The 16,115-nt window shown below is 44.1% G+C and overlaps 1 protein-coding gene across 6 annotated transcripts in view; it reads right to left on the bottom strand.

Moving 5' to 3' along the window:
- Window positions 1-2,410, bottom strand: part of TCP11L2 (t-complex 11 like 2) — a 36,910-nt gene extending 34,500 nt beyond the window's left edge. Inside the window, exons 1-2 of one of the 6 annotated variants that reach the window (XM_034643549.1) lie at window positions 2,029-2,409; window positions 710-848 (exon numbers count right to left, since the gene is read on the bottom strand). The gene's annotated coding sequence lies outside the window, so the exon portion shown is untranslated. Of the gene's footprint in view, window positions 1-709; window positions 849-2,028 lie in introns of all 6 variants that reach the window. The other 5 variants (XM_011235289.3, XM_019808357.2, XM_011235287.3 and 2 more) reach the window with 5 other exon arrangements.
- Between the last annotated feature and the right edge of the window lie 13,705 nt (window positions 2,411-16,115).

The following is a 16,115-nucleotide window of genomic DNA, read 5'->3' as shown; positions in this document are numbered from 1 at the left end:
GCATCACTGAAAGAGTCTATTGTCCAAATAATTCTCAACCACCCCACTAGAGTAAATGAAAATCCTCTATCAGGGAGCCATTCTTTAATCACTGCAAAATCCCTAGTTAAAACCCACATATTATCAAAAGTCTTAACTGCTTACAACTAATATCAAAAACATTTTGAGGGGAATTATTCAGAAAAGCCAGCAGTGCTCTGGACAAGGAATGGAGCCCAACCACTTAAGGTTGGGTCACGGAAATGAGAAATTTCAAGAGCTATCTAGTGGGTGTCATCCTTGAAGAACAGATCAAGGTCACATGCAAAGACAAGCATTCACATATGTGTAGTAAAGGACAAGAGTCAGAGGAATGAGCCTGGGCTCTGAAGAAAAGAAAAATTGTAGATGGTGTGGAAAATCTCCATATTCTGCAAAATGCTGCTTTAGAACCAGTCCCAAACAGCAGTGCAAAAAAGTTATTCATATGCAGCAAGGCATAAACCACAGAGCAGAGAGATAGGTTCCTGATCCATTCAGCTAGAGAATACTGGTCTTCATCAAATTAGAGCCAACAAAGAGCTAGATAAAAGCCAACAAGCCAGTCATTGTCTAAGAAAGCAGATGTTCATGCAACACATAACATTACAGCATCAGGGAGAAGGATTTCTAGGCACTTTTCACACTTGGAAACACTTCTCCTCCCACCCCTGGCTGGCCTGTTTAATACCTGTGCTTCCTCCTTGGGGGGCTTCAACCCCTCACAGAATGGCACTGAAGCTCCTTCCACACATGACTGAGTATCTTCAGCCCTGGGCCACTTCAAGTGAGGCAACCTCCACAAGCTGCCAGAGTGATGTATGAAACCCCTGGAGGCAAGAGGACAAGAACGGCAGGAAGCCACCTAAAGTGGGAACCATGGCCATAGCCTCATTCTGATAGGCAGGTGGCAAAGAGCAGGGTCTCTGGCTGGGCTGGAGGCCATGGGACCACAGGGATCTTGGAGCGGAGGGGCCCACTGGGGACAAGGACAACTTGTCTGGTTTCTCAAGGTTAAAGGAACAGGACAACCACCTAAGACAATTATTTCCCAAACTTCAGTCGTTTGGGTACCATCGTTCACTCCTGTTTCCACATCTCCAACCTCATCTATACCCTAATTTATCAATCAGTTCTATCTTGACTAGATTTTTGCATTTAAATACATTTATTTTAGAAGGAAACTTTATATCATTGTGAAATCGCTTGTGTAATGGGAGTTTTTCCCCAATACTAACGAAAACGCAGAACCCTGTTCGTCCACGTGCCACCTCAAATCTGCGCTGTTACCCCCAGTAGTGCCATCCAGAGGAGCGGTTTTGGGAAGCACAAGTCATTCCCGAGAGGCCAGAGGTTCGAGCCCCGGGCCTGACCGGCATCTCCCCCCTCTTCCCCGGGACAGTCGGCTAGAGGGGAAGCACCAGGAGTCTGCACACCTAGCCCTCTCGCCGCCCCTCCCCTCCAGCAGCACGTTTCCTGTCAAAACAAACCCTTGGGGGAGGTGACGCCGGAGGCCGAGCAGAGTGCCAGGGAAACCCCGGCAACAAACCCCAAACACACGCTTTGGGCCGCACCCGGCCCCCACCGCGGCTCGGCTCTCCCACCCACGCTGGGCTGGGGTCGCAGGCGAGAGGGGGCTCCCTTCCGGGGCCCGGATAGTGGGAAGCCGTTCGCTGCGAGGTCGCTGGCACGGATCCAGCAGGACGTAAACAGCTGCCAAGCGGCCGCGACCCCGCCGCCGGGGCCAGAAGCCCGCGGCCACGCTGACACCCGCCGCGGCCACTCGGTGCCCGTGCCCCGCTCCCACGCGGGACGGCGGTTCGAGGTCAAACAAGGGGATGGGGGAGCAAGAAGCCAGGCTTTAACACCCCTAGGACCGGATTCCCAGGACAGAGTTCCGAGGCGGGTCGGGGGAGGCCCTCGGGCTGCCCTGGGGCGAGGTGCCCTGGTCCACTGACCCGGGCCCGTCACCTCAGAGCCGGCGACTCCCTCCCCCGGATGGATACGCACCGGGTCCGGCGCAGAGACAGGCGGAGGAGAAAGGCGACTGAGGGAGCCTGGGTCAGGGGTCTCTGGGTGTCCCCTCACCGAGCACCGCACAAACACCTCGAAAACTCACCAGTCCAACAACCCCTAGCCTCCCGGTCTCCCCCCCGCGCCCCACGCGGTATTTAAAGGGCCGGGAGGGATTCTGAGGAGACAGCCACGGAGGAGCAGTGTAACAGGCGAGCGGGGGAAGACGGCCCGCGGTAGGGGCGGAAATCCAGGTCACTTCAGGCTCCGATCGCAGAGCTCTGACAGACTGGACCTACTACAGAATAGTTTAACTCAGGTTCGGAGAAGGAGGCCGAGGAGAGCTTGGATTGACGGTGTTCTGCATGCGAGAGGAAACGGCCCTCCCCGCAGGCTTCGAGTGGTGCGGTCCGGGGACTGCTAGGGGCGGGGAGAAAAGTGTTTACGGAACTGGGGCAGCCGCACCGCTGGGAGCGCCCAGCGTTGGAGGCGGGGCTGTCGGGAGCTGGGGGCGGGACCGAGTCGGGGGCGGGGGTCTGGGGCGGAGCGGGGGCTTTGGGGGCGTGGCGAGGCTGCGCGTGGGTCCCCTCTTGGGTCCCCTCTTGGGTGTGCTTGTAGAGAGCGGGGCTGGCTTGGGCTTCCGCGGAGCGCGAGCGTGGATGATGGTACAAGCGGGTGGAACTTTTACTACTCGAACACCCCTCATCTAGGCGGGGCGATCCAAATTGGGTGCCCACCATCACGCCGTCCGCACAGACACAGCCCAACAAACAGGGCAGGTGCGTTCCCACGCGCGTCAGCAACCAACCTTGTCACCTCTGTGTCTGCACGTCCACATAAACACCGGCCCAGATTTGCATATGGCTGGACTGAAAGATTAGCTCCTGGGAGTCACACCCTCCCAGGCTCTCTGAAAACTTAAACTGTAAACTTCGTGTGCACGCAAAAGATAAAACATCTCACTTCCTCTAGAGTTCTGGGCAGCACCTCTCTACCGGAGAAGTTTCAACATTGGTTAATATAAATAAGCAGCCCCCAGCTCTTGTGGGTTTGCTTCAAGGATGTACAGAAACACCATTCCCCCAACTGCACACATAAAAACCACTGTATCTTCTGTAAATTGGCATTATTTGGAAGAAAGTTTCATGCAGGAATGTAAGTGAATTTTGTATAGCCTGAAGTATTTCTGTCTCGTGCTGAAATCATGTCTGAATTGTGGAGGCAAAATTGGTTCTAGAAAAAAACCAGACAGGCAACATTTTAAAGAGGATAGAAAGCCACTTATTCCAGATGGAATAATTCATTGTTACAACATGGGCTTGTTTTGGGTTCAACCCTGGCTCTGACATTAACTACCCATGAGATCTTGGTCAATGGAAAACCAATGATAACTATCTCATTGGGTTATAGTGAAGATGGAATGAGGTAAAGCATCTGAAGCGCTTACACAGTAAACACTGATCCGTGTTATTGAAATTGTTAGGCAAATCTCTCTGAACAAACTTGGCTGCTGATCTCTATAAATTTGTATGTGTGTCTCCTTATGCCACTCTCTCCCCTCTTCTAAAATATACAACTTGATACAAACCAGGAAATTAAGGCTAAAATGCTGTTGCAACCCATAGGTTCTTTCCTGTGAGCATGCCCTTGTTTCTATTGTTTGTTGCAATCAGCAGTCAGGGTAACAGAAGCCTCCAATTTTGATTCTTGCCAAATAACAACCACCACTCAACAACTGCCATCACCACCCTAAAAACTCCACAATAGAAGGATTAACCAAAAATATCCTCCCAAATTTTGGACACTGTGACAATGACACATTGCGGCTTTGCTTCTTTTTGTTAGCTTTATAGGCACTTGTTAAGTATTGTTTTTGTGTTATTACATAACTTGGAACAGGTGAGCATGAGTCAGGAAAGTTGTCCAGTCTACCTGGGTGACCAGCGGCCTGACCCTAGGTATGGTACTTATTTCAAAGCTCAAATATGTAACTCTCAAACCACAAGGAAGCATTTTTTTTTTTTTTTGTCACAGCTGATGAGTCAAGTTTCAGCATGTGCTGGAGTGAGAACCTTAAGGTGGAGGAAGTGGGGTAACATCAGAGACCCACTCTGGAGAGAGAAAATATTCTGGAAACACAATCTACTGTTACTTTGACATTAAATAACTTGCTATCTGGAAACCTTTTGGTCAATTACCTGACCAACTGCCCTCAGTCTGGTTTGTATATAAAAAGTCACTTTGAAAAAATATAGTACTATAAAATATTAGGCAATTCCCTTAAAAAAACAAGCCTTGTATCACATTCTTGCTCAGAGAGATCAGGCAGTCATAGAATAAAATCTTCCTTGCTCAGATTATGTTCATGACCTTCTGGGGAAAATGTCTAAAAGGCAATCTCTTTAGTAAATAAGCTTTTTATTTTCACACCTAATTTTTTCTAACTTTACTTTTTGAACTACTTAGAAAGTTCATAGTAATGCAGTTTGCTTACCACCTATAAATTACACAATAGTCTAAATTTGTTCTATTGCTTTGGCACATACATGACGAAGGGCCGATGAAAATTATTGCGAGGTGAAGAAATAGAAATACTTATTTTCTTTTTACACATCATAAATCTGAGTTTTAAATTAAAATAAGTCCTTGGAAAAAACCCAGAAGATCCCCAAATATAATTTGAATACAGATTTGCAACCTCTCAACCATTTAACTTATATAGTGGAGTTGCATCTTGTGTTGATTAAGCACAGTGTAAATTCAACTATATGTCCTCAGATGGGACAGGGTGCAGGGAGCACAACAGAATAATTTAAATATAGGCAGTGATTTTGCCCCCTGTTCTCTCTAGGGGAGTTGTAAGGCTTCTCTTCCTGAGTCGATCTCAGTTTCCAAGCTTCTTATTACATTCCAAGCTTCTTACCCATTACATTCTGGTTTCATGGGTATGCAAACTGAGCAGGTGCACAAGGCCCTACACTTGAAAGAGCCCTATACTCAGTTTGATGCTCTGCTTCTGCCATTGAAATTCTTCATAATTTTTCAATGAAGAGTCCACATTTTCATTTTGCACTAGACCTTGCAAATTATGTGGATGGTCGCAACACACAGAACATCAGTCTAGAGTTTAAATGTACTTATTTTCCCTTCACCTGTTCAAATCAATAATTTTATCTTGCGCTTGGTTGAATAAACATACCTGTTTCAATGCCATAGGCAAAAACAAACAAAACCAAAACAAAACTGGTTATATCCCAGGTCTTATGGCCTTTTTGACTGCATGTGATTTTGGCCTTATGTTCTCCCTTTGGAAACTAAACCTTCACATAAAATATGACTCTACTGGAGTGGAAAATTGATTACATGGAATACATCTCTTTTTCTCTCCTCCATCCATCTTAAGGTGCTAGGAAGGACTAAAAAGCAGTAAAAATTGGAGGGAAAGGCAATAGAAAGTAGAAGGTAGAAAAAAATTTGGCTCATATAAACTAGGTAATTGGTAACTAAATGTTCAAAATTTGACCACACCTTTTCATCAGCTTTTGTCATTCCTTTTCTTTTGGTCTTGAAGATAAAGGAGATTTAGATCCTTGACCAGTTTTGACCGTTTACCAAAATGCTAATGCTTGATCAAATTTCCGAAGCACAAGAAACAGTTTTCCTTCTGACTTCTCTGAACTGAACTAGCATAAAATTGGAGGTTACTTCTCATTTCAGTTGCCTGTACCCTCACATCTGGATACAGACCCAGACCCACTCTCCTCACGTACTAAAAGGAGAAATGTTTTTAGAACCTACCCATCCCCCTTCACCCTCCATGGGCCCCCTCTACTTACCTGGAAAGCACTGTTGTCCCCTGGAAAGCAAAGACAGTGATGACCTGGAGGGAAGACGGGGCTGGGCAGGAAGTGGGAGGGACCAAGGAGAGGTGAAGCAATAAGGAGCGCCTATGAGTAACCAAAGAGGCGTTGGCACAGAGCCCTGGCCAACACAGTCACTGTCTTTACCCCACCTCTGGACCAGCAGATGGTCATTTTCTAAATGCCTGCCCAGTCCGTCCAACATGGATGAACATTTATGCCCTCGCTTTAAAAATCCATTGGTATACCCAGTGGGATACAGGAAGAATTTCTAAAATAAGAGGCAAAACTCAGAAGACATAAAGGAAAGTTTTAAGAAATGTGACTCCTCAGATAGACTGTTTCATACAAAAACACGAGTTCTAGAACAATGACTGTGGGGTGATACCATTTCTGCTTAAGGGAGAACTTGCATGAGAGAGACCATATGTGTATTCTGTATTTATAAAATGCATAGAAATGGACTAAAAAGTAGCCCTCCAAACTGTTAGGGAGGGTAGATTGGGAGATGTTCCTGATTTACTCTCTATACATACCAATGGCTTATTTCTTTTACAGTGAGAATATATTCATTCATATATTACTATGTTATTCACACTGCTGTATAATGAATGGTACAACTCTTACCATTGTATGCTCTCTTAAATATACCTAGTGGTGGTGGGCTATTAACACCACACAATAAATAGCTTTCTCATCTTCTTTTTATTCATATTTTTAAAAGTCATGGTAACAAATGGAACATTTCATATAAACTATAGAAAGGAATAGATTTGCAAAAGATTCCTCGCTATGGTATTTCAAAATCATTTCTGCCATAGAAGTAAAAATGATCATTTTTTAGGTTGTTCCCTTCGAGTCCATTTCTTAGGCAATCCAGGTGCATGGAGTTTACTTTCATTTAAAATACATGTGGTGCCCCAACATGTGACCTCTACGGTTTTTCTTCTGATGATGATAAACTGGACAGGCGTTCTTTCCCAAAGTGATATGAGCCTTAAATAATTACGCTACCTTTTGAGGATGAAAAATTGAGAGCCCTGAGCATTCAGATTTCTGTACAGTAGCTTTTACCTGAGTTCCTATGTGTTCTAGTGGAAGGTATGATATCAGGGCACTGAGGGCTTATGACTGACCAAAGTGATACTCAATGACTCACTGAATTGGCAGGTCAAGAATAGAAACCAGAACTCATTTCATGACTACTCTATAAACACACATGCGCGTGCACACACACATACACAAGCACGTGGTGTCATATGCAACGTATTACCCATTGGTGGCATACTTATCTAATTATGACAGGCATAACAACCTGTCAACAAGCATACCAGCGCTATATCAACGAAGTGCTCAAAATATAAGCACATTCCATTCCATTACCACAGAAGGGTGCTCGAATCTTCCAGAAAGCAAGGAGAATGGATTGCTGCCAGCTCTCCTAAAATATGAAGCTGTTTATGTTTCTTTCATGTATACATATATGAAGCAGTCAGAGAAACCAAAAAAAAGTAAATTCTGCTCCAAGAAAATCTGGAGTAAAGACCAATTATAAGGCATTTCTGCCCAGTTCCCTGAGAGGCATTCCAGGCCATGACATCGTTTATGTTACAAGTTCACCTGCATGTACCTAATCAGCAAATCCTAAAAAGCTGAGTACAACATCATTGTGTACACATGAATATTAATGTTCAAACTGAATTGTTTATTTAAAGGAAGGCTACTGTGGTTATATTATAAGAGAAGTGTGAGAGCTAATAAAAATATATTAGAATTGGAATCTGATTCTCTGCTTTTATATGTTCAATTTAATTTTTCAAAATTTATTTGAGAGAGAGAGAGAGTGTGCACGCAATGGGGGAGGGGCAGAGGGAGAGGGAGAGAGAGCCTTAAACAGACTCAGTGCTGAGCACAGAGCCTAACTCAGGGCTCCATCTCACAACGCTGAGATCATGGCCTGAGTTGAAATCAAGAGTCGGACGCTTAGCTGAGCCACCCAGGTGTCCTGTGTTCAATTTAATGTTAAGAAATATTTATTGAGTGCTTATTATGTGCTGGATATCAACAGATACAAGGAAAATATCAATGAACAAGAAACCATAACCTTTGCCCTTGTGGAACTCACAGTCCAGTGAGAAGAGAGGCAAATAAATGGGCTGTTTTACTACTAGATAATAAATGCTATGAGTGGCTAAGAGCAGAGATATTAAGTCCAACAGGCAGATCAGGGTTCTAATGCTTGTTCACTAGTTGAGTGATTTGAGGAAAGTTCATTTGGCTAAGCTTCAGTTTCATCTATAAAATGGGTGAGAAGTGACGGCTTCTTAGTTTTACACACATGGGAAAATGTATGTGCCTGACAAAGCTGGTGCTCCGTAAAGCTTAGCAATTGTTTTATTATTATTATGAGCTAATAATAATAATGTATGCTCTATTATATGAAGAACGATTTCCCCAAAACGGGTATTCATCCAAACGTTGTCCAAAAACTTAGAAGTAGACAAAAGGGATTACTGGATGTCTTTTCAGTGTAGTGCTGTGTAGTGCCTTGTAGCGGCAGACCCATTCCAGGGTTAACTGTACCTTCATCGGACTTCCTATTTACTATCGGTTCAGATATTTTACAGTTTTGGAAAGGTAGATGTTCATTTATTGAAAACTGATAACCACACAGTTGATTCTTGTCTATTACCAATATGAATGAAATGAATTCTGTTCCATAGAAAAGATAACCCCAAAGGTTTACCGTTTATCACCCTGTAAGACATTAGCCAATTTTGTAACTAACCCAGTCATCTTATTCTAAGATTTTTTTTTTAAATGCCTTCATGATGTGCTATATAAACCTCTGTTGCTCCAATGTTCCTGAAATTGGCTTTATCGCTTTACTGGCTACCCCCTTTAATTAATAAAATGAATATTTTTTAAAACCTGGGTTTGTGCGATTTCATAGACGCATGTTTTTCACTTTTTGACAATGATCCCTTCACAAATAGAGGTCAATCCAAGCTGCCATCGAGGAGCGTGTAATGCAGACCCGAGGACCAGACAGTGCTTCCCAGAGACAGTGGCATCAAAGGAGAGACCGGGATAAAAATTTAACTCAATCGATTAGATGCAAGTTCATAGATACAGTATTTGGGTTGAATTTATTGTAGAAAACTATGATAGAAGTTAGCCTAACTGATGTGGAAGAACTTGGCGTGGCTTAGCCAAAAATCTGGATGGGTTTAAACTATTCGGTGGTGTTTTTGCAGTTTTCAAAAATGGCAGGAAATGGCTCCCTTTGGTGCCACCTGCAAACTGGGAGGTTCATCATTCCTGCTATATGAGCTGAGAAGTTCACTGCATTTTCTAGATGTAGGCAGACAGTGCTGAGGGATTTCCTCAGGGGCCCAGACTGAAAAAATAAGCTTAGTGTAGAGGGCATTGCCATGAGTGGGTTTCAGCCCACAGATCAACTTTGCCAGAATTTGCATGCCACCAACCCTGGGTCTCTTATGTGTGGCCTACTCTATTCATTTGTATGATTCACAGGCCCTTTGGGCATTCATGCTGCCTCCATGAGAAAACAAGGGCCTTGAGCAATATTTTCACCCCAGGATTCCGCTAAGCACCACTGGATAGAAAAACAGACTTCAGGCAAGCTTTTAAAGAATGTATCCGTCACACATGCCCCGTAATGATTTGATTCCATGAAAGTCCCTCATTTTAGACCCGGCGTTCCCTGTGTTTAAGGACCGTATCCAATCCATCTTCTCAACGACGGAGACGAGCAGTCAATGTCCAGGTGCGGAACTAGGATTCGCATCCCACGTTGCCTGACTGGACTGACTGAGATTTGAGGAATTCTTTTCCACCAGCAGGAGAGGTTGTGCCCCAATTCACGAGCGCCTGAGATCTAGCTGGACGGACAGTGTTTTTTTGGTGTTCCTCTCAACAGCCACCTCCGACGCGCAGAGTGCTTGGCGACCATGGCCGAGCCCACCATGTTTCTTCTGCGCATGCTCATTGCCGTGCATGCTCCATAAAAAGCAGGGGTGGGGCTTCGTGTTCTGCAGCAAAGTTCTGAAGCACATTCGGCTGTGTCCTCATCCAAGCACAACTTTCTGCAGATGCCAAGAGAACAGGAGGTACTTCTGTGCACTGAAGCCCGCAGTAAGTGAGGCTGATGTTTGCCCCAGACCCTCTGTCAGACAATAATCTATCTGTACATCAACCTATATTCTTGGGACGCCTGGGTGCCTCAGTTGGTCAGTGTCTGCCTTCAGCTCGTGTCATGATCCCAGGATCCTTGAATCGAGTCCTGCATTGGGTTCCTTGCTCTGCGGGGAGCCTGCTTCTCCCTCTGCTTGCCCCTTCCCCTGCTTGTGCTCACTCTCGCTCACTCTCTGACAAATAAATAAATAAAATCTTTTTTTTAAAATTTTATTTATTTATTTGACAGAGATAGAGACAGCCAGCGAGAGAGGGAACACAAGCAGGGGGAGTGGGAGAGGAAGAAGCAGGCTCATAGCANAGCAGAGGAGCCTGATGTGGGGCTCGATCCCATAACGCCGGGATCACGCCCTGAGCCGAAGGCAGACGCTTAACCGCTGTGCCACCCAGGCGCCCCAATAAATAAAATCTTTTTAAAAAAAGTTTAAAAAATAAAATAAAACTGCTCTTGCTAAACAAAACAAAGCAAAACCATATTCTTTTACACAGTGCCTGTCACAGAGCATGCACTCAGGGCATGCAGACCGATCAATAACATGACCTTAGAGGCAAAACTGCTAAATATTGGTTGGGAGGGCAGAAAGCTAGTTGACGAGAGATCAGTGATTAGGAGGAAAATTGACTCTGATAAACTTTAAATGTAACTGTTGTTTTTTTCTTTCTGCTTTGCCTGAAAACCAGGAAATATTCAAGTTAATCAGAGCGATCAGAATGCTAATTGTGAAATTAAAGAAGGAAGTGTATTCCATTATGTCTGCTTAAATTGGAAAAAGATCTGATTGTCCTGTTAAAGAAGAACAGAAGATACATGAGAGCTGAATGTAGAGGTTCTTGAGGAAAATCTAGATAGGTTTTCTGGAGCTAGGATAAGCTGAAACAAATCCTAGGCAAACCAAGAAAGATTAAGGGTGGGTTAGGACTACCCAGAACTTTGTGAAAACCCGTGTTTGATCAAGCAGTGTTTCAAACAATTATAACTATTTATAAAGACACATAACAATCTAAATATTTCCTTTGGGAAATAGGAGCAAGGGTGGGAGAAATTGGCATATAAGTAATTAGCATAAAAGAGGGTGGGTTTATTAAAATGAGCCTAGATCTGAACTGTAGTCTTATCACCCATCAGTTATATGATTTTAGGCAGGCTGCATTAGAGTCCGAACTATCCTATCTATAAAATGGAAATAATAATGCCAAACTCCTCGGAAATCCCACAAAAATGAAATGTAGGTAATATGAATATGTGTCAAGGGGCACCTGGGTGACTCAGTCAGTTAAGCACCCAACTCTTGATCTCAGCTCAGGTCTTGATCTCAGTGTTGTAGGATCAAACCCTGCGTTGGGCTCTATGCCGGACGTGGAGCCTACTGGAAAAAAAAATACGTGTCAGAGACTGATGAGCCATGCATATCAATTTTATTTTCTTCTCCCCCTGGTGCACTGTCTCCCTTGTGGTTAGATATTGACATGTGACTGAGTTCTGGCCAACAGAATAGATGGGAGTGATGAGTGCCACTTTCCAGATTGGCCCTTAAACACCACTCTCCCCATCCATGGACTGTGTGCAGGCAACATGGTAGCCTTGGAAGAGAGAATCACAAGAGGGAAGGAACCTGTGTCCCTGGCTGCCTTCTGGTCAGAAATACTCACTTGGACTTTATGAGAATGAGATGTAAGCTGTTATTTAGATTTGGGACAGTTGGCTTTACCTTCATTTATATATATATGCTACCTGAAATATATCTTCATTTATTATATGTAATATATAAAATAAATGATATATTTATAAATGACATATGTGTTATTTATGTCACTTATAAATATATCATTTATCATATATTATTAATCATTTATCATTAAAATAGAATATTATATATAGTATAATTATATACCTTCATTTATTATAGATAGTATATAAAATAAATATGTATTAGTTTATTATATAATGTATAATAAAATATATAGAATACATATAATATAGCTGCATTATATGCCTTCATTTTTACATTAAATATAACAACATATAACATATGGCACACACAGTATATAATATATAACATGCATAGACCCACCCTTTGTGGGAGGGGCTTCAAAGAATTTGTAGACATATTTTAAACCTACCACAAACCCCTCTTATGCTTTAGGATCACTAAACCCCAATCAATCCCTGAATTTGCCGCCATGCTTCTACACACCACCCTCTTCTTGCAGTGCCACTGAGACCACAAATTTACCTCCCAAATTTCTACATACAATTTAAGATTCAGCTTAGACGTCATCTGCCCCTTACAGCCCCACATTTGGAAGTCATTACACCTCTGTTGTGCCCATGGGCCTCTGTTTAAATTTCTCTTAGGTGACCCCAATACATGGTTATTGACAGATAAATGGACCAGAATAAGAAAATCTCAGGCATGAAAGTGACCGTACGTGTTACTTAGAGCATCCCTTTTGAGTTTGTTTCTATTCACGTTCTTTTCCCCTCTGAATTTTTACTGTCTTGAAAGTAGGGACCAGGTTTGACTTAGCTTTATAACCACTCCCCCACTGCACCCTTCCACTGCCAACTCTCCAAGCAGGCTTTCAAGGAGGGTTAGTGTAATGAACAACCCTGCATTCCTCAACACACACACACATAAACACACAAACACACAGTACACAATGTGCACACACACACACACACACACACACACACACACACCCCTCTGCATATTTTGCTAATATGCTACTTTTCTATTAACCAGGTAATATATAGTTTGAGGCAGGTTGGAGCAGTTGGAAGAGATATCTTCAAATGCTGAAAGAGCATGAAACGCTCTTAATTCACCGGATACCATTGGTCTGAATTAATGGTCTTTATCGTGGCTACTGTCCAACTAACAGCCACTTCCCTGGAGAAGATCGATGCTGTTGTTCCAAACCGACCGACAGGGTCACCCTTCTGACCATCCTTTCAAACTCTTCCCTCCCCTGACTTTCTCTTCTCCAAAGACAGAACTTCCTGGGCCACAGCAGATGGATTAACCAAGATCATTCTGCTCATAGTAAACATCAGTGATCAAACAACTCACTGTTGAACAGCTTTGATTTACAAACAAATGATGTTCCAAAATTTTTCAGTGGATACATCACAAGAATACCTAGTTGCACACAGGGAACTTAAAGTTCCCCAGGTGACCCACAAAACACTGTTTAAGCAATAATGTGTTCAAAACGCCAAATTGTTATACTGGAAAAAAAAAAAAGATACAACGCCAGCAATTAAATACAACTGAAAAAAGTGAATATAATTTTTGAAACAACTTCTCCAGCATGCTGACGTTTGAAGGAAAAAACTAATTTAAGGAAGGAAAAATGAGGAAGTAGTAGCAGAATTTGGGGCTACATTTACTGAAGACTTCTTGACCGTTTCTGTAACTTTGACGATTGATTTACCTGGTTCATTTTTTTAAAAGGTTTTATTTATTTATTTGACAGAGATAGAGACAGCTAGTGAGAGAGGGAACACAAGCAGGGGGAGTGGGAGAGGAAGAGGCAGGCTTATACGGGAGGAGCCTGATGTGGGGCTCGATCCCACAACGCCGGGATCACACCCTGAGCTGAAGGCAGATGCTTAACCGCTGTGCCACCCAGGCGCCCCTACCTGGTTCATTTTTATACCTAACTCTGATTTCCAACTCTGCACTTTTTTTTTTTTTAAGGTACAACCCTAGAATCCCAGCCCTCACAAGCTTGGGAGTAGAAAATGATGTCACACTTCCTTCTTGGGTTTAAATTATGACACCGTGGGTGTCTACCAACTATGTTGCTGGAAATGAAATTCCTTTCAATCATCCCCCAGTTATTCCTGAGAAGCCACATGTGTCTCTGAGCTTATAAACACTGCATGGCGTTAGCTCTGCTTGTCCCCTCCTACTCAGATTCCTGAATGTCACGGCCATTGGTCACAGAGATGGGTGGACACTTCTGCCTGTAAGCCATAGACAGCCAAGGTCCATGCCAAACAGACAGCCTCTGGATGCTTCCAAAACTTCCAAGCCTTGTGCTGGGCTCCATGATGAGGCGAAAGCCAACCCCGCTCCCTGACCTTGTACACACTCTTGCTTGCTCATGCTTGGTGCCTCACGAGGCTTTCTTTATCAGTCCCAGCACAGCTTGGTCTCCAGGAGATGGTTTTGCTAGTGTGCAGCCCAAGAACTGTAGCACTAATCAGATTACTAATCAGACAGGACTCTTCAAAGGATAATAATTGCTTTTTTTCTTCAAGGGAATGAAAAAAGAAGATGGAAGGCGAGCTTCCCTAAAGATACTATCAGAGTCAGAGGAGGAGTGGAGAGGAAGAAAAGCAATGTGTGTCTTTGTGTGAATGTCCTACTAAGCCACAGAGTGAGGTAGGGTCAGGAGAGTTACCATTAATTCATTCAGCAAATTTTTATTGAGCACCTACTAAGTGCTGGGCACTTAGTAGGCAAAGTCCTTGTCCTCATAGAGCTCACGTTTTTGTAGGGGGAGGCAGGGAGCACAGAAATAAATAAATGGAGGGGTCTCTGGGTGGCTCAGTCAGTTAGGTGTCTGACTCTTGGTTTCATCTCAGGGCATGATCTCAGGGTCCTGGGATTGAGCCCTATGTTGGGTTCCCCACTCAGCACGGAGCCTGCTTAAGAGTCTCTCCCTCTGCCCCTTCCCTACTTGACGCGCGTGCTCTCTCTCTCAAATAAATAATACATACATAAATCTTAAGACGAAATGAATACATGTACCTACATGATAATTTCAGGTGTGACAAGTGCTATGGTGAAAAATGAAGCAGGGTAAGGAGAATGTCACATCTGTGTGGCGTGCTATTTTAGGTAGCTTGGTCAGGCGAGGCCTTAATGCTAGAGTTATGTTTGAGCAGAAATCTGAAGGAAGTAAAGCTGTAAGCCTGCAGGTGTCTGGAGAACAGCGAGTGCAAAGGGCCTTAGATGGAAGCACACTGGCAGACTTAAGGAACAGCCAGGGAGCAAGTGTGGCTGGCGGAGAAGGAGGAGGGATGGGACATGAGGTTGGAGCTAACCCAGGCCAGATGGCACAGGGCCTATAAGTGATGAGAAGCAATTGGGGAGAAGTAACAGGATGTGACATGTTTTACAAGAACCACTCTGGGGACACCTGGGGGGCTCAGTTGGTGAGGTGTCTGCCTTGGGCTCAGGTCATGATCCCAGCATCCTGGGATCAAAGGCCCAAGTCGAGTCAGCTCCCTGCTCAGAGAGGAGTCTGCTTCTCCGTCTCCCTCTGCCCCTCCCCCTCCCTCTCCCTCTGCCCCTCCCCCTGCTCTCTCTCTCTCTCCCAAATAAATATATAAAATCTTTAAAAAAGAAAAAAAAATAAAAGGAAATATAAAAGAACCACTCTGGCTGCTTTGAAGGTAACCAAATATAGTAGGGCGAGAAGGAAGGAGGGAGACCAGCTGGGAGGCTGTGGCCATTATCAGGCTAGAGATGGTGCTAGCTGTCCTTGGGCTGTGCTGGTGGCCTGGTGCCTGTGGGCGGAGCATGTCTCTGAATAGAACCTCGGTGTAAATCTTGAATCTTGTCCTGGGGGTATACCTTGAGGTGCAGCTCTCTGATTCCCATGTCTGACAGCAAGAAGGAGATTACCTGGATGGATGTAATTGAATGATTAAGAACATGGGGTCATCAAAGACCCTCAGGAGAATCCCCCAATGGAACCCTGAGACTCTTATATCTTCTAGTAATTCCTTTTTCTTGTCTAGGGGACAGGCAGGACTTGTGGAAGACCATTCATCTTAAGGAAGGCATGCCGGAGTGCCTGCCTTATTTTAGTTAGGATGCTTTCTGAGTTGAGGAAGAGAAATCCCACTTGAATGAGCTTACACAGTGAGAAAATCACCTCTCACAACAGGACCTCTGGAGGTATTCTGTTTGCTTGCACGTTGTGATTTCAGTAGCATCATAGACAGCACCCCATGACCTGCTGCACTCTTCCTCTTTCCCAGCACTTAAC

This window comes from Ailuropoda melanoleuca, chromosome 15 (genome assembly GCF_002007445.2).
Source record: "Ailuropoda melanoleuca isolate Jingjing chromosome 15, ASM200744v2, whole genome shotgun sequence".
NCBI lineage: Eukaryota > Metazoa > Chordata > Mammalia > Carnivora > Ursidae > Ailuropoda > Ailuropoda melanoleuca.
Note: the sequence above shows the minus strand (reverse complement) of the source record. Positions and strands in the feature narration are given on the sequence as shown.